At 43.8% G+C, this 27,891-nt stretch overlaps 1 long non-coding RNA gene across 1 annotated transcript; it reads left to right on the top strand.

Annotated features, from left to right (window-relative positions):
- The first annotated feature begins 2,349 nt into the window (after nt 1-2,349).
- LOC144719709 (uncharacterized) lies at nt 2,350-27,194 on the top strand. Its single transcript, XR_013585661.1, has 3 exons — nt 2,350-2,668; nt 17,934-18,026; nt 19,699-27,194. It is a non-coding gene; the product is annotated as an uncharacterized LOC144719709 (long non-coding RNA).
- Nucleotides 27,195-27,891: the final 697 nt, after the last annotated feature.

The raw sequence follows: 27,891 nt of genomic DNA, 5'->3' as shown, positions 1-27,891 counted from the left end.
GTGTAGATTTGTGCAGCAGTTTCAGGCTGCCGCGCCCGCCGCAATAAATTATAATGTAACGTTGTAAGCCTCATTTTGGCGCCCCTTTACCTTGGCGCCCGGGGACATATGTACCCCCCTGCCCCCCCCTAGCTACGCCTCTGTCACTAACATATGGTTGGTGTGTGAAGAGGAAGGAGTGATGTGAATAGTGGTGTATTTGTATAAATTGTACTTTGATGTGTTTTGTCAGATACGTCCTGCTGATCCAAAATGAGAATTAAATCCATTGACAATGTCTTGTTTTGTGAAGTTCTTTGTCATTCAGTCAGTTTTCTTTGGGAGAACATTTTTTCCTTTGTTTGCAAGTGAATTGAATGCTTGCCAGAAGTCTTGTTTTTTGTGAATTTATATAGTTTTATGGTAGTGTGAAAATGTAGCGTTTCTTATTAGGCTAGTAAACCTATTTCTCAGTGTTCTATGGATAATCCCATTGGAAAGGTTGTTTTGTGTGTTTGCGTTATTCCAAGTTATTTCTTTAGTTTTCATTAATTCAGAGATGTTTGGATCAAACCATGATGAACAATCAACATTTGTCATCGCGATATTGACAATCCCGGTATATATAAAAAAACATACAGTACAGAATTAAAGCGAAAGCTGGATTCTGTTGAACTGCTGATTAGAAGATTGACGTCACCGCCAGAGTACAGGGACGCGTTCACGAAACGCGTGAGTCACAAAGGTGAGGCGTATGCATCACGTCACTCTGCGCCGTCCGGTGCAGCCACCGTGAACCAGGCGAGATAACCGAGAGCTTGGGAGTCTCCTTTGTAAATGTGACCTGGGTGACCAAAATTACATAAGCAATACGTACAATAATGCGACATATAAATGAGAGCAAAAACAACCAAATGTAAATTAGAGCATTCACAAATTTAGACTTCTGTCCAGAAATCACTTTGTGTATTGCTACTCAATTGTGTGAATATGCAACAACACAAATCACTGCTTGGAGATACACCCTAGTCTGACACGCTTTACGGATTTCAGGAATGAGAAAACACGATCCTATTAATCGTTATAATGGATATGACCACATACCATCATCAACACCACTAGAACCATTACCACCATCGAAACCATCATTACCATCTTCATTGCTAAATTACAGTCACCGTCACCACCAACAACACCATAACCATCACTACAGCACAGCCCTCTGCTGGGCACACACAGAATTTAACTTCTTGTTGAGGCTCAATGCTCTGTAATGTTGACAATGCGTGTGATGAAAGGTGGAGCTGGGTGTTCAGGCTGCTCAAGATATCCGTCTAAGGTGGACTTGGAACATCAGCTTCATCTCATTTGGGTTCAGAGGTCACGGAAGGATTCAGTCTGCATTTAGTCAACTTTGTAGCTGTCTGGTGGAACACCTGGTCATCTCACTTGGCTCGCAACCCATTGTTATTTCCCCTTTAAATCCTGGCATGTGTAAAGTCTAAAAGGCAAGTACAGGAGTGGTAGTGAAGTGATATAGTGCAGTAGTGTAGTGGCCAGGGGCGAGCATGAAGTATGGAATTGGGTTGTGTGGGACCACGACTTCAAAATCAAGGGGTCACCAGTCAGGGAAAAGGGTCATGGCAGGAGTGGTGGGAGAGTGATTGTCTGCGTACGCGTCGCTGTGACTAGCTATGCATATCATTGTATCTTGCTCATCTTAAGTTTGTCTCTGTATCACCGTGTGTGTCTCGGTGTCTCGACTTGTCTCTTTCTGTATCGCAGTCTGTACGTGTCTTTACGCATCTGTGTGGATCTCACCGACGCTGCTTCAGTATCTCGTTATATCCTGGCGTCTGTGTGTGTCAATGTCTCTCGACTCTTGTCTCGTCATGCTGTGTTGCTCTCTATGTGTTACGATTTTCTGTCTCAGTGCGGGTTTCTCTGTCTTTGTGTTTCCCTTCCGCGCCTGTCTCTCTCTCTAGCCGTGCCACCAAGGCTAAGGCGCATTCCTGTTGCAGACTCCGCAGTGCCGATGAGTCCCAACGAGTCAGAAACCGGCCCACGGTTGTCCCATCACCGCGTCGCTGCCGCCAATTGATCACATTGGCGACGCCCGCGACGAACGCCCCCGGAGCGAGCTCCGCCTGGGCCGCGTCCCAGACAGCCCAACGTGGAGCTGCTGCTGCCGAGGCCGCTCTCCGAACGCGGCAGAGACCGCGTCAAACTTCCTCAGTGCTCGGAAAAACTCGCACGCGATCCCCCCCCGCCCGCAGTGTCGCGGCTGCAGCAAGAGAGAGAGGGGGGGGGGTCGTTCCGCCGGGGCGCTGTGAATCGTCGCGGTCCCTAACTCCCCTCTCCTCCCGCTGCCATCGCGCCCTGCTGCAGTCGCGGCCCCAGGAGGTGCCAGCGCGGCCGAGCGCCGCCTCGCAGCTCCCGCCTCGCAGCCCCGGGGGGGGGGGGGGGGTCCCTCCTCCAAGCCCCCGGGGGGGCTCCCTCCATCCTGTGGGGGGGCTCCCCCCTCCAGCCTCTGGGGGGCTCCCCCCTCCAGCCTCTGGGCTCCCGGGGAACAACCGGGCAGCCCCCCCCCCAGGCCTCGGGGCTCACAGGGTCCCAACGACGGGGTCCCCGGCTGCATCTCCGACGGCGCTCCGTGGTGTATCCCCGCTGTGGTGGAGGCCGAGCGATGGTAGGAGGGTGGCGTGTGGGTTGAGATGTCTCGTGATGGGGTTGTGATGTCTGGTGATGGGGTTGTGATGTCTTGTGATGGGGTTGAGATGTCTCGTGATGGGGTTGTGATGGGGTTGTGATGTCTGGTGATGGGGTTGTGATGTTGCGTGATGGGGTTGTGATGTTTTGTGATGTGGTTGTGATGTCTGGTGATGGGGTTGTGATGTCTTGTGATGGGGTTGTGATGTCTTGTGATGGGGTTGAGATGTCTGGTGATGGGGTTGAGATGTCTGGTGATGGGGTTGTGATGTCTTGTGATGGGGTTGTGATGTCTTGTGATGGGGTTGTGATGTCTTGTGATGGGGTTGAGATGTCGCGTGATGGGGTTGTGATGTCGGGTCTGCGGCGTGAGATGTGGGGGTGCGATTATGATGGTGCGGTGTGCGATGTACTAAGTGATGGGTTTTGAGACGTGGTGTGTGACTTCGTGTGCTGTGCGTGATTAGAGAATCTGTATTGCTTGGGCTGTAATGTTGTGATGTGTAGTGGTTTAAGGCTTCGCGTGTGATGTGAGGTAATTGCATAGCCGAGTTTTCAAGTCCATACGGCGTACAGCCGTTTCAATAAGGGCAATAAAAATGGTCTTTGTGTTTCTACCCTTGTGATGAGACTTTGTAGAATTAATGTTGAGATTTACAAGGGCACGGGTTGACCAATAAGGTCTGAATTTGGTCTGTTATAAAGTAGGCACTGATAAGGGGTTGTTGGCAGGAATGTGATTGTACATGATGTGGTGTTGATTGGAAGCATTGGTGTGTGGCAAGACGGCGTCACGTGTGATGTGGTATGCGGTGTGTGATGCAAATAATTAGAATCTAAATGTTAATACATTTATCATTTCATTAACAACCCTCCCCTCGTCAACCACAAGATATATGTAACCGAGATAATTTATTGAGAAGGTACTTTGTGGAGATTAAAACGGAAACGGCAATATTAAAAGTGGTTGCGTATGTTGGAATTCAAGTTTAGAGTTCGTCATGGTGCCAGGCTCGTTAAATTACTGCGCAATAGACCGAATGGAGAATTAATCTTAACGCTGTAAAATTCACATACATTTTAACACTGTATATGATCGTTCATGACCAGCAAGCCGACCTATTAATGTTATTATTTTATTCTGAAGCTGATGGAATCGCACAGTCCTGGCTGTACATTGTGATGCAGACAGCAAGCGTCTACCTTGTGTCTGCTAACCCCGTGTAGTAGAGTCCTGCCCGCATCATTCACAAAGCGCCTGCTTTGTCGACATGCGTCTGCACAAAATGAGCCACTATAGAGACCAGTTGGCCACATTCCTTTCACTACAGTATTATTAGAATTGTTGATGGGTTTCTTTAGTTGGGAATTTTGATTCTTCGCCAACTTACAGTGAACGTAGGTAGTTCTATGCTTGACTTAATTTGACTTAAGCAGCATGTGGCCACCCATATAGCCTTCGTGTTCTTTACAAAAAAAACACTACTTATTTACGCAGTTGCGTTTTAGCACAGTGAGCACACTACATGGTTGCATATAAGCTTAATACATACATTTACCCTTTTTAACTTTTATATGGAGATTTTTTCTTGAAGAGTTGTCTTTGGTCTCCTCCCCCAGCATCATTTAATTAAATAACGACTAAATTAAGAAACCTCACAGAGCAGTGCATCCCGTAAATAAGATAATGCCCGTGGAAGAGATTTTTAACAGTTATGCAAGGAGGTCGTCGGTTCAATCGCCGACCCTGCGAGATGTTAACTGCCTCGCCCGGTATACAACAATTTGTGGGTTCAGTCCCCGACTCTGTGAGATGTTAAGTACCTTTCTTGGTATGGAGGAGGTCGTGGGTTCGATCGCCGACCCTGCGAAATGTTGTAATGACAAATTAAGTCGTTTTTTTTTAGTACAGACCTCAACTCACTCAACTGGAGTATTGAGGTTTAATCATGAGCTGCTGCATGGTTTCGAACCTAGGACCTTAACCGTATCAGTTCAACGTTCTATTCTCAGAGCCACTCGGTTACCTCTTTAATATGGTCAATTTGAAAGAGCCATGAACATATTTAAGTGTGCGTTATTTTGCCATGAATACAAATTGCTGTGGTTCACCTTTAATGTGCACTCCTTAGTTTGTTGATAAACATGTATACAGTAAATACGTACTTTTAGAAGATATAGCTAGTAAAAAATAAATGCACGGATGTGTGGTATTATTTGTCTTGTAGTTGAAAACAATGTCTCGTTCAAAGGTTGCCTAATTTAATAAAACAATTCCAGAGGCTGAGATAAGTGTTCTTGTACTTACGTTTTCATTTGGAAAAAAGGCCATTTTATTTTATTTCCTTACACCAACAATGAAGCTGGATCACTCCTGGAACAGTGGCATCAACATTTATAGTCAGTATTTTTTTCCCCCCACATAGTATACTGTATAGTCAATGCAAAAGTCCACCATATGCAATGTTTTCCTCTGATCAATTCATGGCCCATCAACAAATATAATATTCAAATGTTATCAAGGACACTTATATTGATTGTTACACTATACTTCAGTACAGGTGGTCAGAAGTCTATTTTTACTGTGGAGGCATAACCAATTAAGTCACAATGCAAAACATATTAAAGGAACAATATCTACGTACACAATTTCATTGCATATTTTGAGAAGGTGAGGTAAGATTGATAGATGTCTCTTTTCTAAGAGATGTATAACACTACCTGGACATGTTTGTCCTTTTGTGCTACAAACACACCAAATCCTGTTACTTCCATCAGTTTTGGTGGATTAAGAATGTTTAACATTGCCCAAACAATACTGCATATTGTGTTCATTGCAATTAATACAAGACAGAAACCCAGCCAATCAATACTTGCTATGGGTTGGCAGCATTGAAGGCAAATTCAATACTGTAACTCAGACCATTAGATCCCTACCTCATCCTTTCCCACGACCAACCTTCACAAGTGTGTCATCTTCTTCATTCAATTGTACAAGAGGAAATATGCAGCTTCTTAGCTAAAGTGAAGAACAATGCTTACACGTGTGACCATTTACAATTCAGTGGCAAACAGCTGAGCCTAATTAAATTGTGCTGGAATGGCCGCACTAGTTTGTCATGCTTTGGCAAATCGCATGAAACTGTGCGAACAATGCAGTTGGCAAGCATTTCGACGGAGAAAACAACCCGAAGAGCCATGGTTTATGCTGAAATACCATTTGATAATTACAAGTGAAGTGCCATATTATGCATTTGACATAAACAATACCTCAGTTGTAAAATACAGTTGCATACTTGTCAAACGTATGGATTAACTGGAAAGCTTGCGAGATGGAATCCGTTATACGTACTGCATATACATTTTCAAAGCTAATCATAGCACATTGTAAAATGTTTTTTTTTATTCGTGTTGCATTTTCGTGCCACATCTCTTTCCCTCTCAATATATCTCCGAGTCATGTCTGTTTCTTTTACTCCGGGTCATGTCTGTTTCTTTTACTCCAACCATCTCCCTACTTTAATTCCATACATCCCACCAGCAGTGACCTGACACTCACTAGAGAGGCAGAAAACGTATGGTCGGTAGAATGGAAAAATTCTACATGCTGTTATTGCGTCTTTATGAGACCTAAAATGTATATGATAAATACGGGGAAATGCAAAAAATGCAGAGTAACATGAGTTTCATTGTATTATCTTAATTCAGGCACCTCCATGACCTACACTTGGCTGAATAATGCAAAAATAAATCCCACCTGAAAGCAGTGAAAAATGGAATTGGTCAAACGATGGCCTTTATTCCTTTCAGGACCTTCACACCCTCTACTACTTCACCGAGCCCATGACATTCATAAACCATATCATAATATTAATGTAGACTGGAGGAATCCGATGAACTATGAAGCTCTTTTTAACAGATGTCCATTAAGTTTCACATATACAGCGATACCTTGACTTTCGTCGCTTCGCTCTTTTGGCCGTTTTCAATTATAACCCCATTTCAAATTTCGTCCACGTGTTTTCCTCTTTCGTCCGATTTCATCCCAAACCTTCCATGACGTCCGCGTCACGCACCATCTTTTTCGTTCATCAGTCTTTGAATAGAAGTCGTTCAGTGAGCATCTCTTATATTTGTGTTTATTCATGTATTATTAATACTGTACTTATTTCTGTGATTATATTGTACACAATAGTTATTTTGTGATAACAGTATAATACTACAGTGTTTATAGTTATTAAATCCTTTATATTAAGTTCGCTTGCTTGCTTGCGTGCTTGCTTGCATGCTTGCGTGCTTGCTTGCTTGCTTACGACCGTGCAAATCTTTCGGTCGTTTTTTAACTCACTTCCCGTGATCCAATCGAGCTGACATTTTCCACACAGACTTGTTGTGCGAGACAATTAATGTTCGTGAAAAAAAATTCCCAAAATTTAACACTTTTTAGGCAAAAAAAATTTTATTTTACATATATTCAAATATAACTCATTCATGGCTTTGGCTGAACGTCACAGTGTAAGAGCCCAGAGCGTAACCCCTCCACAGGCCGTGGCGGAGTAGCGCAGTTGGTAGCGCCCTCGCTTCCCATGCCAAAGGTCGCGGGATCGATCCCCGCGTCCTCCACAGGCGAATATATTTTTAAATCCTTTATATTAAGTTCGCTGCCACGCATATAAAGGATTTATAGTGAAAAACTTTGTTTTTACGGGTTATACTTATTTTCGTGATTATAAAACACGTGTACAGTATTCATACTGTGATTATTTGTGTGATTACTGTAAAATACTTTTTTTTGTGCTTTCATATATTCATAATGGGTCCTAAGTGTGGTGATAATAAAGCTCAAAGAACCCATAAGGTTCTCAATTTGCAAGAAAAGCTTGACATAATCAAATTTAATGAGCAAGACGTCCCATGCTGATGTAAGTCGCAAGCTAGGCGTACCTCGCACAACAGTACAATTCTTATGTTTATTTTTCTTTTTTTTCTGTTTATTTATGTTTCGCACACATGTGTTATATAGTTACTGTAGTTGCATGTGCGTTTCTATATTTACTGTAGTTATTTGCATGTGTTTTTCGCCGGCCAAATTAAATTTGCAAGCTAAATAACGGCGCTGCTTTTACATTCGTCCATTTTTGACATTCGTCCATGCTCTGGTCTCTAACCAGACAGAAGTGCAAGGTGTTCCTGTATCCCGTAGGACATCTGTCCAGTAGGAAATCTGTGAAACAACACACAATTCTTCCACCTAAATGTACCCTCGCACATTAGAGAAACATGCCTTCTGGACATATCTGTCTTATCAAATTGTATTCCCACATTCATAATTTTTATAATGGCTGCTCCATCTCACTCAAACGAGAAACGTGCCTTTTTTGGCATCTCGCCACAGTCAAATCTCACTAGTTTCCTACGTATACTACTTTACACTTATGTGTGTAACTAAGCTTATGACACTTCACAATTGAAAATAACATAAACACCCATCTCTTGAACTGATAAATAATATTTTCTCAAAATAGAACAGCCACCTATCATATCATGCTATTCCTCGTTTCAGCACAACACCATCCATTCAACCTACATGACTCGGGCAATGAGCTCACACGCATGCCTCTTATCACCACATAGGGCATCTTTCATCCCACGCAACACTCATCAGCCACCCCGTACAATTCCACACTTCGCCATCGCAGAGCCACCTCCCCTCTATCCTCTCCAACCTTGCGCAAGTAGACACACCTGTAGACACAACTGAACATTCGCAACGTCACGAACCCCACCCTCTTACACAAAACAGTCTCGTGTTGAAATATACTTTATTCTTTGATTGTCCTTACCTTTATTTAAAGTTATTTTTAAAGTGTTAAACACAGAACATTAGGTGAAAGACAGCTGTTCTATAATGTTCAGTTCCAATAAACAGTTTTAAAAGATGAGTTGTGCAAATCCTGATGTTTTATTTCACTTCAATCTCTTGTTTCAGGCCGATTAGCACCTTTGTGTAAAGTGACTTTACCACAACGATAGAATAGAGCAAAAAATAGCTCAACTAGATTGTCAAAAAAACTAGTTCAGTCAAGGGGACGTGACTCAGTCGTCAAACAGCACAGACATATATCTGAATGCTGAGACCCCTGCTGTAACGGCTATTGTTAATCTGGAGGTTTAACGCCCAAATGCAGCAACAAGGATTGTATATGCAGTAATGCAGGACTTGCCACGTGTTCTCCGGTTCGGCCTCATAGGAGAAACGTGATGGTGAGATACTGTATATTTACTTCCAATGTGCTTATACAGTAATACCAAAATTCGCTATAATAAAACTAATAACATGAATAAACATTTTAAGATTGCCTTTAAACGACCCAAATATAATTTATTTCGAGTATTATCAGTTTAGTTGAAACTACAGTAATTTAGCTAGTTTACAGTGGTTTTCATTTCAAGATAATACTCTCTAGAACAATGTGACTTCATTCATCAGACCTTGGTCAATCCACTGTTCAATGAAGTGCTGCCCATGCTATGTTGGTTATCGGCTTCCCCCCCCCATACTTCACCATGCTGGTCAGTGTGGGCTGATAAAGGTGAAGTCGAGGACGATAGTAGACCATCGCTAGGAATCAAATTCGGTTTCCTGTGTTCAAAGTACAATGGTCTCACAAATGTGCCACTGCTCAACCTGTACTTCATTGTGTAATAAAATTAACTATTCTGTGTACCTAATGAACCACCCCTACTGGACATTTGTGAGAAAGAGCTTCCTCCAGTCTAAATAAATATTCTGATTCTGAAGTGTATGAATCTCAGTAAAACTTGCACAGTAAGGAACATCCCAGGTAAAGCTCTGAAATAATGCAACGTGTTTGCATTTGTTTCTGCCATGTGTATTTAATGAATACATGTGAAGTATTGCAAATGACGGCAGGAAACTCCTTTGACGGGAACACACTTCTTTTATTAAATCTTGACTTGAACGATACAACGCGTGGCCTCTCTTCTTCACAGTACGGTCACCATACAACGATACAACTCGTGACCTGTTCTCTCCGCTCCACACTTCTCTCGACTCCCGTAGATTCTGTGCTGCTGGCTCTCTGTGCCTCGTGTAGACTCCGCGCCTCGGCTACACTCTTCTCTCGTCTCGTGTAGACTCTGCGCCTCTGCTACACTCTTTACTCGTCTCGTGTAGACCTTACGCCTCCGCTACACTCTTCACTCGTCTCGTGTAGACCTTACGCCTCCGCTACACTCTTCACTCGTCTCGTGTAGACTTTACACATCTGGCTACACACTCTTCAGTACCCGTCTCGTGTAGACCTTACAACTCCGGCTACACACTCTTCAGTACCTATCTCGTGTAGACCTTATACTCTCTGTGGCTACACCGTATGCATTACTCGGCTCGTGTAGACCTTACACTCTCTCTGGCTACACCGTATGCATTACTCGGCTCGTGTAGACCTTACACTCTCTCTGGCTACACCCTGTACATTACTCGGCTCGTGTAGACCTTTCTCTCTCTCTGGCTACACCTTGTACATTACTCTCCATTACTCTACATTACTCTCCATTACTCTCCTCTCCGGGCTCTATCTCTGCACCTTCGTCTTCATTCCTAGATGGTTCCACTTCCTCCCTCTACTCCTCTGTGCATCACCTTATATACCCCTTCCTCCCGGGAGACGGAGCGGATGCGGACCTCAACGTCGGCACCGCTCCTCAGTTACCCAATCACCATGCGCTATCTCTACGATCCGTTTCCGCCCAGCGCGTGTTTCCACTCCTCGACCAATCACACCGCGCTGCCACCCGATCACTCCCTCTCAGCGCGTCACCGGCACACAGCCAATCAGCAGCACTACCCCCACCCGCGCTGACGCCTGCTCCTCCCCGTCAGCGCGCGTCACCACACACACACCCGTACAAACGCGCTGGCACACGACGTATACCCCCAGCGCGTATCACCACTACATCACCCCCTCCCACATAGCTCGCAGCCGGCCCGGCTGCTAACAACAACCAACCGCAACGATAAGACGACAACCCAAACCAAAAAAACCCCGTAACCCCCCAGTGTGCCCCGTAACATAACAAGAACAACAACAACAACGACAAGAACTATGTACAAATTGACAACGAACACAAGAAAAGTCAACAACAACACAAAACACGCGAATTCCAGAAAACGAACGCGCCCAGCGTCCCTGCGACTACACGCAGTGACGAGGCGCTCCAACTGCCCCGACTCCTCACGAGGCGGGTCACGCAAAGTAGCGCGACCTGGCGCGAGTCCGTCTGGCTGGTCCGTCGTATGGGGCGGGACACTGACGACCGTCCGGCGGTTCCGGCAGCTCCAGACGGCGCGGAACGGGCCTGAAAGGGCCGGCCCCGCCGCGGAGATCCGGCCGCCGGTGGTCGGCAGCTGTCAGTTCCGAGACACCGGGGATTGTAGAGATGACTTGGGCTCTCGGTCGTCGTCCAGCCGAGCCCCCATGGCGCGCTGACGCGGAGCGCGGCACCCGGACGCCACGTGGCCCCGGAGGCCGCAGTTATAGCACGTGACGAGGGTCGGAGTAGATCTCGGTTGCTCCGACTTTCGGCCCGATCGCAGAGGCGACCGAGCCCCCGGCCTCCAGTCCCCTGGTCGTCCCGCGGCGAACGCCTCCTCTCGTGGGCTGACGACTTGGGGTTCGGTGACCACCGAACCCGGAGCTGCGACGACGGCAGCGTTGCAAACAACTCCTTGTTTCCGTTGTAGGGCCTCGTGCGCTTGAATACTCGTGGCGACTCTCAAAGAAGATGTATCAATCTCGTCAGCTGTGTTGATAGGGACCCCCAGGTCCTGCGCCAACTTAAGCAGCTGCTCCAAAACCATCGCGTCTTGGCCCTCCTCGTCCATCCGAGGGAACGCAGCATCGGCAAGAGCCAGCAACGCCGTGCGATAGGCCAGCGCGGTCTCCGTGTCCGCTTTCCGTCTTGCGTAGAAATGATGGCGGCACGCCGAGGGAGGTCCGTAGACCCTGGCCAACAGACCCAGCGCATCCTTCAGCGTGGAGCGGTCCGACTTCCGTGCGGACCTGAAGGCCGCGAGCGCGTCGTCGTCCAGCATGGCAGGCAACGCCCGCAGCGCCGTAGCATCGGACCACGCGGACATCTCTTGATGCGCCAAAAACCTTCGCTGAAATTGGCCCCAGTCTCCGCCTTCCGCCTTGAAGGCTGACAACGTGGGCAGACGCTGCTGAAAAATGAAGTCATCCACCTCGTGGTTCCTCTCCGTCGGTGTGTAAGATGGCGGCTTCAGCGGCAGACGTAAAATGGCGGACCCCATCACGCGCCGATGACGTCGATGCGCGCGCTTGGGACCCCACCACCACGTGGCGCTCGCCGTTCCCGCCAAAAGTAGGCCCAGGCGCAATGGCGGGAATCCCCCATTCGTTTTGGCGGGAATCTGCGGGGCGACCTTGTAAAATGTCCCCCACTTTCCCCGCTCCTCCCGACGAGCTGATCTCCGCCAAGATGGACGCGGCGGCGAGCAGCAGCTCCGCCAGTCGGGAGTGCGCCTCACGAAGCACGGCCTCGGTCCCCGGTCGCTCGCCCGGCGCCGTCGACGGATCCTGTAGCGTGGGCAAGTCGTCCTCCTCACCCCCCGCCACCCGCGGCCCCGAGTCGTCCAGGTTTTCCTCGCGGTCAATCCCGTGGGTCCTACGGGTCTTCCTTGTCTCCATACTTGGAAGCCCGTTTCACTTCTGACACCAGATGAAGTATTGGAAATGACGGCAGGAAACTCCTTTGACGGGAACACACTTCTTTTATTAAATCTTGACTTGAACGATACAACGCGTGGCCTCTCTTCTTCACAGTACGGTCACCATACAACGATACAACTCGTGACCTCTTCTCTCCGCTCCACACTTCTCTCGACTCCCGTAGATTCTGTGCTGCTGGCTCTCTGTGCCTCGTGTAGACTCCGCGCCTCGGCTACACTCTTCTCTCGTCTCGTGTAGACTCTGCGCCTCTGCTACACTCTTTACTCGTCTCGTGTAGACCTTACGCCTCCGCTACACTCTTCACTCGTCTCGTGTAGACCTTACGCCTCCGCTACACTCTTCACTCGTCTCGTGTAGACTTTACACATCTGGCTACACACTCTTCAGTACCCGTCTCGTGTAGACCTTACAACTCCGGCTACACACTCTTCAGTACCTATCTCGTGTAGACCTTATACTCTCTCTGGCTACACCGTATGCATTACTCGGCTCGTGTAGACCTTACACTCTCTCTGGCTACACCGTATGCATTACTCGGCTCGTGTAGACCTTACACTCTCTCTGGCTACACCCTGTACATTACTCGGCTCGTGTAGACCTTTCTCTCTCTCTGGCTACACCTTGTACATTACTCTCCATTACTCTACATTACTCTCCATTACTCTCCTCTCCGGGCTCTATCTCTGCACCTTCGTCTTCATTCCTAGATGGTTCCACTTCCTCCCTCTACTCCTCTGTGCATCACCTTATATACCCCTTCCTCCCGGGAGACGGAGCGGATGCGGACCTCAACGTCGGCACCGCTCCTCAGTTACCCAATCACCATGCGCTATCTCTACGATCCGTTTCCGCCCAGCGCGTGTTTCCACTCCTCGACCAATCACACCGCGCTACCACCCGATCACTCCCTCTCAGCGCGTCACCGGCACACAGCCAATCAGCAGCACTACCCCCACCCGCGCTGACGCCTGCTCCTCCCCGTCAGCGCGTATCACCACTACACATGTTGAAAAAAGCTTGCAATTGCAAGCTGGTGTATTTCATATATTTTGCAGATGTCTGCAACCTTGTGACAGGCAGGTATGTCCTACATTTTTCATTGATATATCCATAAACAAAAACAATCCACTCCAAAAATGGGGAATCTGAATCTTGTCCACAATATCGCAGCGAAGATTAACTTGTACCCTTTTGATGATGTAACCTACAAATCTTTAAGGTCCATAAATAGGATACATTTTGGATAGCCTAGCCTTCATAAATAATAGATTGCACTGGTGCGATGTGGTTGCGGATGACAGGCTTTCTACAGAGTAGAGATATATGCATTAGATTAATTATGCAGTGACATCTCTCTTGTTCGTGGTGAAGTGGGGGAGACAGCTTGTGAATAAGCAACATTGTAGAAAAAGATAGTTTCTCAATTTTGTTATCCACAAAAAAACTATGTACATGTGACCTATTTTATACAATGATGCCAAAAGTATTAGTTTATTCTACAACTCCTCTCATCTATAAAAACAGAAATCCCCAAATTGCAGGAAGATCTTCCTTCCAGGATGAAAACTCTGCTTGTCCACAATTTAGATTATCTCCTGTGATGTCCCCTTTAATCCCAGACAGGGTGTCCACATTCCACATACTTATCCAGTATTATGTATGCTATATTTGTTGATGGCCATGAATTGATAAGAGGAAGACATTCTTTATTGAAAATGGTGGACATCTGCATTGACTATGCATTGTAACACTTTTTTGTCACATGCATAATATGGTACTTCACTCGTAATTATCAAAGTTATATTTTAGTATAAACCATGGCTCTTGGTGTTGCTTCCTCCGTCGATATGCTTGCCAACTGCATTGTTCGCACAATTTCATGAAATTTGCCAAAGCATGACAAACTAATGTGGCCAATCCAGCACAATTTAATTTGGCTCAGCTGCTTCCCACTAAATTGCCAATGGTCACACGTTTGAGCATGGTTCTTCACTTTAGCCAGCAAGCCCCATATTGCCTCTTGTACAGTTAAATTGAGAAGATGTTACACTTGGGATGAGGTAGGGATCTTCTGGTCTGAGTTACAGTATTGAATTTCCCTTCCATGCTGCCAACCCATAACAAGTATTGGTTTACTTGGCTGGGTTTCTATCTTGTATTTATTGTAATGAACACAATATTCAATATTGTTTTTGGGCAATAATAAACATTCTTAATCCACCAAAATTGACAGAAGTAAATAACAGGATATTGATGTGTTAGTAGCACAAAAGGACAAACATGTCCAGGTAGTCTACATCTCTTATAAAAGAGACATCTCTCAATCTTCCCTCACCTCAAAAGATGAAATGAATTAGTATACGTAGATATTGTTCCTTTGATATGTTTTGCATTGTGACTTAATTGGTTATGCCTCCACAATAAAAACAGACTTATGACAATCTGTACTGGTGAATTGCAGTGTAACAATATAAGTGTCCTTTATAACATTTGCATGTTATATTTGTTCTTGACCATGAATTGATCAGAGGGTGACATTGTATATGGACCTCTGCATTGACTATACAGTATACTATGGTGGATACAAATAATACTGAATGTAAACATTGATGCCACTTTACCAGGAGTGATACAGTTTAATTGTTGGTTTAAGTAAATAAAACAAGATGGCCTTTTTTCCAAATGAAAATGTAAGTACAAGAACACTTATCTCAGCCTCTCAAATTTGTTCGTTCCTCAATCCGCTTGTAGTAGGGCAGTCCATTCCTCCCTTTCTCTGGCGACAGACTCTAGCTCTTCCTGGGGAATTCCCAAGCGTTCCCAGGCCAGCCGAGCGACATAGTCCCATCATCGTGTCCTGGGCCGGCCCCGAGGTCTTCGCCCAGTCTGACGTGCCCGGGAGAGTTCCAGGAGGAGTCTATCAGAGAGTATTCTTATAAGGTGCCAGAACCACCTCAACTGGCTCCTCTCGATCCGGACGAGCAACGGCTCGACTCTGAGGCTCTCCCAGATTACCGAGCTCCTCACCCAATCACGGAGAGTGAGCCTGGAAACCCTGCGGAAAAACCTCATTTCGGCCCCTTATACCCATGATCTCATCCTTTTGGTCATTACCCAAACCTCATGACCATAGGTGAGGGTGGGAATGTAGATCGACCTGTAAACCGATAACTTTGCTCGAGAATTCAGCTACCACTTCACTACCACGGAACAGTACAGTGCCCGCATAAGCACAGACAATAGTTAGAGTTTTCTTTTCTGAGACCTGAAGTCTCATTGAGGCGACCCTCTCATCCACTGGGACAAACTCCAACTGAACAGCACCCAGCCAGTGGCTTGTGAGTATCCCCACACCTGCCCGGGACCTCTCACCAGGGGTTACTCTGGAAAAGGAGACCACCCTCGATCGAGAAGTTTGGTTCCAGTGCCAGTGCTGTGTGTGGAGGTGAGACTGACTGACTATATCTAGTCGGTACCTTTCCACCTCCTCCACTAGCTTTGGCTCCTTCCCCCCCAGTGACGTGACATTCCCGCCCCTCACCCTTCGTCTTGTGGATTGTAGGCTCCCAGGACGGTGCCACGTAGCCATTTCAGGCTGGGCCCAACCGGGCTACGTGGGTCACCCAGCCACTAGGCGCTTGCCGGAGAACACCACCCCCAGGCTTGGCTTCAGGGGTGTGTCCCGGTATCTCTTGTCAAGGCAAGGTTCTCTGATTTTTGTATTGTTTAACCATTCATGACGGGCTTTTTTTCAGACCGTTATTTGTCTGGAACCTCCCCTCCAGACCTGTTCATCAAGGGAGACCCTACCAGGAGTACAAAACTCCAGGCGAGATAGCTCTGAGGATCATTGAAACACAAACCCCACCACGATCAGGTTATGATCCTTCGGTGGGGGCCTCTCGAATTGTTTTGTTTAATTAGGCAACGTTTGTATTAGACATTGTGCTTCCAACTCTCAGAAAAATAATTCCACACATCAGTGCATTTTTTTAAACTAGCTAATCTATATATCTAAAAGTAATAAATTATGTGTGGGATTTTGGCGGGGTTTGTGTGGTCGCGCGGTTGGCTCTCCAACGGTGGGGTTTACGTGAAAATAAAATAGCCAGGTACCACGCCGTAGTCCCCGTGGTGAGCAAGCGCTATTCCTTTTTCACATCCGTCAACTTTAAATTCGTTTAATTAGCGATTTAGTGTGATTTCTGTGCGCTTCCCATTTATTTATTTATTTATGACGCGTGCACGACCATACCAACTCACGCGCCTTTAGTGGGGGGGACAGCCCATGCCAAGTCGCACGCCTTCGGTGGGAGTGAGGGGGGCATTTTCTTTCACGTAAAAAATGCTATAAAATACACTAAACGCTCAGGTTAATTATTCACTGTGTGATGTCCCCTCCACCCCGATGCGTGCAGTTTATTACTACTATACAGTAACTAGATGCTACCACTATAGGCTGTAGATATTACTGCAGAGCGGCCGGGGAGATCGTGGCTGGGGGGGGGGGCGTCAGGGGTAGCAGCCCAACCCCAGCCTGCCAAGGTGCCACCTCGGCCGGCTGGACAATCTAGGCGAGACCGGAGGCTCTGTACGGGACTAGGCCTCACCACGCCACTTTGTCAGGCGAGTACTTTGTGCTATAGAGTCGATAAATACTGCTATAGAGTCAGCATGTACTACTGTAGTGATAGCAGGTACCACCACAGTCGGTATGCACTGCTGTAATCATAGGTACCACCACAGTCAGTATTCACTGCTGTAATCATAGCAGGTATCACCGCATGGGACTAGGCCTCACCATGCCACTCTTTTAGGTGAGTACTTTGTGCTATAGAGTCAGCATGTACTACTGTAGTGATAGCAGGTACCACCACAGTCGGTATGCACTGCTGTAATCATAGCAGGCACCACAAGTCGGTATGCACTGCTGTAATTATAGCAGGTACCACCACAGTATGCACTGCTGTAATCATAGCAGGTACCACCACAGTATGCACTGCTGTAATCATAGCAGGTACCACCACAGTCAGTACACACTGCTGTTAGATTTTTAAGAGTAGTTTTGAATTATTTTTAAGACCCAGGCAACGCCGGATACTTCCTGCTAGTGTCTTATAAAAGTACTTATGCTTGTATGTTCTTAGATTTGATTTTACTGAATACATGTAACTATGCATTGGCCTCAATGCACACTTACGATATAAAAAAACACATTCCGAGAGAACGTCGGTTGCGAATGTGGAGCGATGAAATCAGCTCGTGTCCAGGCGCTCGGTGGGTTATTGCATTGCAGGAACGTGAGAGACGGCAACGGTTTGGGGAGGCCTTGATCCTTGAACCAGCAGTGGTCATCCAACAGGATTGATCATGGCTGACGATGATGATGATGATATGTGCGTGAAGATGTAAAGTGTGGTAAAAGGCAGTAAGGTAACGAACAATGTCTTGAATCTCTTGTGAATGCAGGAAGGGTATGGCTGGGGGTTGGAGGCTCCTTCCCTTCTCAACTCCACCCTGACTTCATGTGTCCTCAACGAGCATCGTGGTGGGGCATGCTAGGTAACAAAACAACTACACATGTTGCTCGGTATCTCCACATAAATACAAATGGTATTTCAGTCTGTAAGCCGAATAGCCTTTCAAGCTTAATGGTACCTAGCAGCATTTGTGTTCAAGCACACAAACTCTGCACTAGTTTTACCCTTCCAGGGCTCATCAACAGCAGGCGTGAAAAACTAAAATTTTCCTGATTTCCCAGATGTTATTGCCCTTTCTCTACACCATAGGCCATCACTGAAAAAATGAAACCACGTTGATTTAGAATTAAGATTCTGCTGGTGGTGTGCAGAGTTTTAAACTCCTTGCTCCTGTAAATGGTGATTCTGTACTTTAAGTAGATTTGAGCAGCTAAAATAAGATGATCTACGTAAGAAACCAGATGCACAGTCTGCGGGTTCTGCTTCAAGAGGGCTTCTTCCATAGCATTTTGTAAAACCTAGTCTTGTAAAAAACACAAACCAAACCCTCGGAAAATCAAATAGCAGTTATTTTGTGATTAAATAAACTGGTTCTGTGTCCTGAGTTGTAACACGAATTTTCTGCTCCATTAAAAGGGTATTGGCTGAAAACATGACTTTCAGGCACACCACCATATCACCCTACAGTGAGTGAAATAATTGGTTTATGACTGCCTTAAGTGTATTATACCATGAGCAACATTTGGATTGGGGGATGTCCAAGTGGACATCATGACTCTCTTGACTCGTATACATATTAACGGTACTACTGCACCCTACAAATACATAGTAAGTTCCACAGTCTTACCACTTAATGCTCGGCCAGACTGGACTGCATAAACATACATTCGGCAGCACACTTTTTCCTGCAGCTTGCAGCTGGAATTTGAGCGGTGAAATGGCAGTTTTTATTTACCAACAGCAAATGTCATTGGCCACATTACCATCAATCAATATAGTTATTTGCAATATGCTAAAATCGTATTTACATTATTTTGGATGGCCTTTACATGATGTTAGGAGTTTGGATACAATTTGTATGAAATATCTTTCCAGTCTTCCTCAATGACCCATTCATATTGTGCTTCTACCTATCTACTGTACAAAGGGACAATGACCTCTATCATATGGATATTGGTCTTGTTTAAACAAAAAAAAGTATTTTTTTTACATTGGTGAACATGGCATGTATGTACCCAAATGCCAGTGAATTGCTCTGTCTGAGTAAGACATTTGACTAAATGCATCTTTAGCAGGACAATTAAAACTAGTACTTGCATCTTCCTTTGGTCCAAATTTCTGATGTATCGGTCAAAATAAAAGTTCAGTTTCATAAACAAATTTGCATTTAAATGGATATTGGTTCATTTAAATCATTTTCACAACCCTACTGCATATGATGTAATTTGCAAGTGATTCCTGTTCTCTTGGGTAAGGCTGGTATATAGGTTATTTGTCTTTGTCATTGTTCAACATTATTAATTTTGTTCGCATATTTTAAAGTGTCGAACTTATGAAAAAATATATACAGAACACCACAAAGAGTTAATTTTAAACATATTTACAGCATGCTCTACTTACCTAATTTATTTTCAGTAATTATTTCAGCATGAGTACACATGAAAATTGTGTGTAAATGTGAAAAAACAGGTTTGGTTTATTTTCCAAGTTACTCTACTCTTGTATTTGCCGGTTCTGGTCTAATGTCTTTACAGAGATGCTGCATCCAACAAGCTAAACATCACATGAAACACCTGCTCCAGTCCTGAAGACCCGAACAACTTAAGCAGTTCATCTGGAGGCATGTGGAGTGCTGTGTGAACAATTCCCTGTAAATGCCCCCAACAATCAAGTATTGGATTGGCTGCAGTATCCCTGCTGTGTTTTGTTCAAATGTATAGTTAAACACCAATGATGGCTACATGTTAGATTGGCATTTGGATTTGTGTTTTGCATTTTCAATGTTTACTTGTTCAATTTGAATTATTAAGTGAAGCAGTACCCAATTTAAGTCCAGTCCATGTGCTCAGATTTATGAATTCGAAGAAAACCTATAGCTCTTCCATTACGAAATACAATGAAAAATTAATTTAAGTGATTTCAAACATAAAACAAGATAGTGCTCTTCAGTTGGTAAAATAAACTACACATTTGATCTTGACTTAAAGCTTTCATGACTGCAGGAATTCATATTCTTTGGGTATTTTGGTAAAGTCGCGTAGATGACGAACGCTTGTGTTGCGATCGAAACGTCGTACTTTTTTGATGTTTTTTGTTATTTTATTTGAACCTATCTACGTGACTTTACCGAAAGACCCAAAGAATATACACATTTGATATTAATAGCAAGTGATACTCATTGTGTTTAACAGTACTCATTCTAAATCTAGACAGATTTAGGTGGCCAATAGCAAAATTAATCTCTCAATGATGCAACATAGGAATTGGAGTTAGCAATGTGTCCTTGACATTGAATACTTTAATGCATTGACTGAGATGTATGCTTTTATCAATAGTTTAAATGTCCCAATTGTGCCACTTTAAAATGTAGCAGCACCGACTCTGCTCTCCCTTGTAGGCAGTCTAGTGTTGTAAATGGGGTTGCTATGATGCTTGTGGTCAACTCTTTTATAGATTTTCTGCCATGCTCCTCTGCCAAGAGGGCCAAGTTGTCACATCACCTTTCAACATCTCTCGGTTTGTGTTCATGGAGCCATTGCCAACGCATCCCATATATTTAAGATTGTTATAGGAATGTATCAATGCAGCAATTAATGTACATTGATGAATTCCACAAAACATGTAAGCGAGCATGTTAGGTGTAAACATTTTTTTGCCCAAGTGTCAACTTTCCACTTCACTTTTATAACATTTTGTCATTTAAAAATTAGGTCTGCCTTTTACTGTACTGTCTTGGGATGGTTCCTCCACGTTCTAATCAATCATCATGATTTCATCTGGTTCCTGGAAAATTGAGGCCATCACCTTACCAGAAAAAGTTCGCACTCTAAATCCACGTGATGGTAGTGATCCACGGTGCACAAATGAGGGATTCTTGGTTTTTCTATCGTCACAAAAACTAATGACATTTTCTAGATTGTGTTGGTATTGGGTCAGCAGCACCTGCTTGTGTCTGACTCGATCACATGGAGTTGATGGGAAGCATTATAGATCGTGCAAGGTCAAAAGTCTCAGAAATCAAACTTATAATTTTTCGAAGTTGGAAAATGCCCAGACTACTCCTCAGCTTCACAAGACTCTTCTATGATTACATTCTGCCAACTAATTTACCATTAATATGATTGGGCATATCCTATTAATGCATTTCCATGTCATTAGATATTGCAGGGATAATGCCTTTTGAAGATCGTTTATGACTGCACCGTTTAAAATGTAGCCATTTTTGTTAAAACAAAGTGATTTCACTTATCTTTGTTTTAAATAACTAGCAATCCACACGTCCTTTGGATCTGCCCACAGGTCCTTTGGATGTGTCCGTCTCTCCAAGCCAGCCAGTAAAACGTTTTATCTTATATAGAGTCTTGCCTCTCTCCACATTTCTCTTGCCTTCTGTACTTTATTCCCCAATTTATCCAGATGTTTCACATTGTCTCTGCTTCTGTCTGCATCTGTATTCCTGTTTCCGCACTTCCATATCTTCTATATTCCTCTCCTCCCTCCACTGTATCTCACCCACTTCCCTCCTCCCTGTCTCCCTGTTCTCTATCACCCTTTTTCTCTGTATTCCCACCTTTCCCTTTCCTGTCTCAATCTTTCTTGCCTCTCCCTAATCCCCCCACTGCTTGTCGCTTTCTCTCGCTCTTTCTGTTTTGCTCTTTCTGTTTTGCTCTCTTCCCTTTACATACCATGGCCATTCACTCTCCCGCCCCTCTCCTCTCTATTCCTCTCCATCTCTTCCTCTCTGCTATATCTCCCTCGGCTCCCTCCTCGATCGCTTTTGTGTGGGATACATGGCTGGGGTGCGTGACGTCACCACGCACGAACCCGGCTCAACGCTGTGGTAATGCGGATGTCATCACACAGATTTGCGTTGTGACGTCACTCCTGCAGATGTGTACGCCAGGGAATACGAATTCACACAGGGAGCATGCCATAATATTTCATTTTTAATATAGTGTGAGTACGATTGGGAATATCTAAATTGGAGATTTAAAACTTAAGTGTGACCTCACTATGCAGGGAATTCTGGAATTATGAAAATGGTGTTGGAGAAAGCTTCTAATGTGCCCCCTTTGCAGGAGTGGAAATATTTATATGATAGTTCACCACACAACGAACATACTTAACTTGTTGCTATTATTAAATTGTTTTCAAGGGAGAGGACACACAGCTTGCCTACCAGGCAGGTCTGCTTAACTGTTTAATTATAAAACTAAAACATGGCACTTATAACGATATTTAGTAACTAACATGTTATTTTGGAAATCACCAACTTGACTGAAACGTACGTGTGGGTTATGTACACCTTTCAATGTGGGCCATAAATAGCTGTAGAACTATTGATGTTCTTAATTTGGTAAAATCATCTCCATGGTTTTAATGAGAATTAACTGAGCAAGAGACTAGGAAAATTGTCAGTCATTACATAAATGCAACCTAGTTCAGCTTCGAGATCAAAGTTTGTATATCTGTTGATATATAAGCACAAAATCACCTTACTGGGAGCTGAAATTTGGTTTTTAGACCGCTGATATCTGAGGTTACCAAAGTAGTATCTGCAAGAAGTTATTGGAATGAGTCGTTCTTTGCCTCGTGAATTGACTGAGAGAAAATGTATGTTGGTGGTGATATATTAATCATAACTTAAATTTGGGTACTGGAAATTCGTTCTTCCAATCCTAATTGCCAAAGTCTCAAGATAGTGCCCAAATATTAATCGGTGTTGTGCTAAATGCTGCACATTGAACGCAATGAACACATGTGTAACCAAGGTTTATTTCCATGTTTCAAATGCCACCTAAAGAACAATGCGATTTCACTGTTACCAAAGCAGGACAATTGATTCTGCAAGTTAAGGTAATGTACACCCATACATGAATCAGCATTAGATATCTGCCCATTGTTAATTATTACCCTAAATCAAGGTACCGTATATTGAAAATAATCCAGCTTATCAATACGTACAGAAAGAACAAAGGTTTACTAATGCCATGGATAATTCCCAAAACGGGTAATAGGAATACAGTAAAAAGTTATTACAGTAATGTTGAGCAGACATTTTCTAGGGTACTTAGTTAAACATTTTACCTCCAAAGCAATGATGTAAAGGTATGCTGTGTTCTGCTGTATTATGCATGGATTTACAATTCTGATGGAAGTTTATACCAGGCAGCCTTCTGCAGCTGTCTACAATTTGTCTTTATTGTTTATAGAATTAGAAAATTTACCAATGCAGAAAACTACTCTTGGCAGCTATCAAAGTGGCAATGCTGCAGATTTATTTTCAGTACAATGAAATATGCAGACAATTTCACTGGGGTTTGCTTACAGTATTGCATGCAACGTAATACACAATTGTATTATACACTGCATAGCGTGTTCACAAAAGGACTTGCTCCTGACACTTGTGGGGGTTTACCATTGAGTACTGTTTTACATTTTCATGAGTTGCTCTGGCAGCAGTGAAACCTTCTTATAGCGATGTTCAATTAAAATCACATTTCACATTTTATTTTGGGCGTTAATGGATGACGTCAGTGTAAACGTTCCATAATCTTAACACGTGCATCAAGACCCAGTATGTTTTTTTGTCATTTTCAATTTCCTACACTGATTTAAGTTTTCATATTATTTTGTATTATATGATATGGCTGTCACAATCGATTTTTTTTTCTGGATAAATAAGAGTATTTGTCCATTCCATGTATTTACCCATACTGGTTAATGGACAGTGATTCATTGTCCGATGTAATAGTGCAGTGGCTGAGTAAAATTCACTCTAAATGTCATATCAACCATGATGACAGGTCGACTACCTAACCTGAATAATTTGATAGATTTGACGCAGAGCTCAAGTGATATGGGTACACGGTTGACACCCGGCTTGAATTGTCGGGGGAAGGGTTTGACATCTGGCAACACTGACAGGGTGACATTAAAGACTGGGCTCGATGTGCGGTCGTATGACGGGTTCAGAACCCGGCCAGGGTGCAGGTTTGACTTGTTACTTAACGAGCGATAGGATAAAGGGGGTCAAGACCACGGCTACTCGTCATGCATAATGTAAAATAACAGCAAAGTGTAATAAAAACGACACTGTGATTATGGAGAATGTCAGTCTACATCAGTTTACAAAGTAACTAATGAATGCGTCAACGATTATTTTTTGTCACGTAATAAACAAAATCGCCAGTGACAGCCCACTTATTAATAGATTTTAAGCATTTAAATATTAATTAAGCAGAACGCTAAATGGTTTTTTTTTATGTTCTGGTGACGTTATAAAAATGTTTCACTGTGTATATGGCATTTAGTAACTAGCAGTGTAATCAAAGCAGTTGTAGTGCTAACTCACAGTAGCTCTTGTAGTAAGTAAACTTTCATTTAGCCGCTGTTTACGTGAGGCTAGAGGGATGGTGCAATAGCCGTTATCGGCGTCTGAACTTGCAGAGTTCAAAAACAAACAACAAAATCACCAACGTCTTCCATTGTAATGAATTTTGTTGAGCAAGATGAAGAAAACATTATGTACTGCATGTTATACCTTTAACCTTATAGGGAAACATTTTTGGCTAAGGCCGCATAGTAAATAGGTAGTGTGCTGCCGTAGCCAGTATGTACATACATCGTTACTAATAATAAGGCACCACTGTGCCAGTACGCCTATGGAATATGCTATGCATGCATTATTAAATCTGCACATAATTCGTAATCGCATATATTGGAACTTGAGACATAATCGAGTAACCTTGTATCCTGTAGTGTGAACACAATGGGTTTCTGCATGCTGCTGTGTTGTTTTACAATTTTATGCATGCATAAAACCAGTAATAATGATAGGCTTGCAGGATTGTGTGGGTGTGGAGGCTGCTGTGGGGGAAGGTACTGTTATGGCTATTTCACTCCTGGATCTCATGTTTTGCATATGGGCATGCTTGACTTACCTTATATCCATGCATCTTAAGAGCCAATGCAAACTGATTCTGTGAAAAGCTTGTCACACTCTGCAGCATAAGCAAGAATGCTCGTCTTATGTACAACTGAGCTACTTCACAAGAAACATTTGCCAAATTTGTCTACACCATTAATTTATGTGCGGCTTGAACAACCGTTTTAAGGTTTCACCGCAAACGTCCAATCAATTGGAAGGAGCCACGCATAAAATATGACAGCAATTAAATACCAGCGTGTGTTGCAGTAAAGTATTTTATCTTTACAAAATTTCCTGTTCTTCAAGAGCCAAATCGTCAACTGTTTTGCAATGCACATAATTTCAGATGAATGAAAAGGTGGCAACAATGTAATTTTAAAGGTCAGTGGGTAGCACTGAAGCATGCCATTATAAAACAGCATTGAAAATAAGTACATTCTACAACGTCAGTCAAAACATTTTAAGCTTACCTTTAAAAGTTATTCCATTCGCTATGGGTTTCTTAGTTGCGTTTTATTAAAATGTTAACATAAAATGTGCTTAAAATGTTGTTCTACATAGTGGGGCAACTGCGATAGTTCATCCTTTGTCCACTTTTGAGCTTTCCTCTGAAAATGTGGAGTTACCCCCATGCCTTGCGGGTAGAGTAATAACCATGAGTGCTATTCCTGTCCTGTTAAGTGTCCTGCGCAAAGGATGCGGCAGCCACCCGGCCATCTCCCCCTTATTGAAATAGAACAATATATGCAAGCATTAAGTATTAGCAATAACACGTCAATGACTAAAAGCAATATGTTTTCTTAGATGTGTCCAGTGCTTATACAACGAAGTGTATATGTGGTTTTCATTCTGGCGGTAGATAGAACCATGATTTTAACTTGCTGTGTTTGTGGTGCCTAGGGCTGGAAAAGTAATGGCCTGCGACCTGCTTTCCCGACCACTCGCTTGGCATGCATTGCCACTGAGCAAGTTGTATGGTACCATACATGATGCCAGCTTACAGTGAACCAGTCGGCAACCAATGTTTTAAGCTTCATTTCGGAGACATTAAAGTTCCCGGCAGCATTTTATTTGGACAAAGGTCCTATTTTAACGGTCATGTTATGCTGTTACAAATTTTCTTCAACAGTAAAATTACACACTCGATAAGAATGTGATATGAAGTCGAGTGTTGACTGCTTCATTATTGTTAAGTAATTATAAATAACTATGCAAAATAAACATTGTGTTAACATCACTAATAGGTTGTTGTAATTTGACTAGTTTGGGAACCTGTCAGGTTGCAGGGTTCCAGGCTACCGAAACACATGAAGGAGACAGTTCTCCTATAACGTGGTAGTAGTTGCGTTCCTAAAGAACACCGCGTTATGGAAAACCGCGTTATAATAAATAACAGCGTCAAGCACAGTCCGCGATGCGTATGCCGAAGAAAGACGGAGGCGCGTGGGTCACATCTCGAAGCATCTCGAAGCATCCAGAAGCATCCAGCAGCATCCCGTCTCGTGTGCGATGCTACGACCGCTTATTCCGACTCTGCGGGGCGTCAGTTCCGTTCACTCGATCGCGTTATGTCCAATTAGCATTCGCGTTATAAAAAAAAAAGTGTCCTCGTATATTCATTGTTGCGTTGTAACCAATTCGCGTTATGAAAACAACACGCGTCATAGGAGAACACCGTATTCATGAGGATGAGGTATCATTGTGTGTTGCCTTTTCTGCCCTCTCGGTACACAAACTAATGTTTGGGCATGTAGACGTGTTGCTTTGCCCAACAATTACTCGCTGATGCATATATTTACGTAATTGCTGAAGGGAAGGAAATGTATTTGAATTTCAGCAGCAGGTTTATGGTTTTAAAACTGATTCATTTTGGTGCTGCATGATGGATTGTATATTTATCGTATGATTTGCTTTTATACTAATCAGCTAATATACTATTACATATAGACAAAATGTAGGCATCAACAAACATACAAGACATTTGCATGGACTGTGCTCTGGAACGTTGAGTCGGACGGTGGTTGATTGAAATATAAGGATGGACCTTGTTAAGGGTTGTAAGTGCTTGAACAAAAAAAAGCAATAAAAGTGATGCATAGAGCTACGTGTTGTCCTCAGTTTTTTTCAAATGTATTCTGCACAACATTGTTTTCATGGACCCTAAACTTTTATATCATGATTGAACAGAATGGTGACAATTTTACAATGTGAAAAACATCCTGGACGGCTGGATTAGCAATGCACGGTATACTGGGGGTGAAATCTCACAATACAATGCAGGATCGTACTATTGAGAGAATCTATACACGTGGCATGGACACTGGGCCAGACATGCAATGTCTAATGAGCTCAAATGTTGGAGATATGGTAAATTAATGGGATCTTCACTGCTATGTTTTTAATTTACATAACCCTCATCCCATAATACTGACACGGTGACGTTGAATGGTGTCGTGATTGATGAGTTACTGTGGGAGCGGTCAACGCGCAGCGTTACGAACCTGGCGACCCGAGTTCGATTACCACGAGGGAGACAAAGGCGGCCGAGCGTGGTGCTGGCCTTTATAGGTGCTCGCTAACAGCACTTGCTCCTACACTCTATAAGGCTACACGGGGGAATGTGGTATCTTGTGTGGTCAAGTGATTATTGTCACGTCACCCAACCAGTAAGACAGCCTGCCTTCTAGTGTAATGTCTCTATATTTCTACTAATAAAGGACATTCCATTATTGTCCAGTACTGTACTGATACTGGATTATTTTACTTTTGGAGACCGTCAAGTAATGCAAGCAGTACG

Source organism: Lampetra planeri, chromosome 7, assembly GCF_965212315.1.
Source record: "Lampetra planeri chromosome 7, kcLamPlan1.2.h2, whole genome shotgun sequence".
Classification (NCBI taxonomy): Eukaryota; Metazoa; Chordata; class Hyperoartia; order Petromyzontiformes; family Petromyzontidae; genus Lampetra; species Lampetra planeri.
The sequence above is the reverse complement of the archived record's forward strand: the minus strand, read 5'-3'. Positions and strand labels throughout refer to the sequence as shown.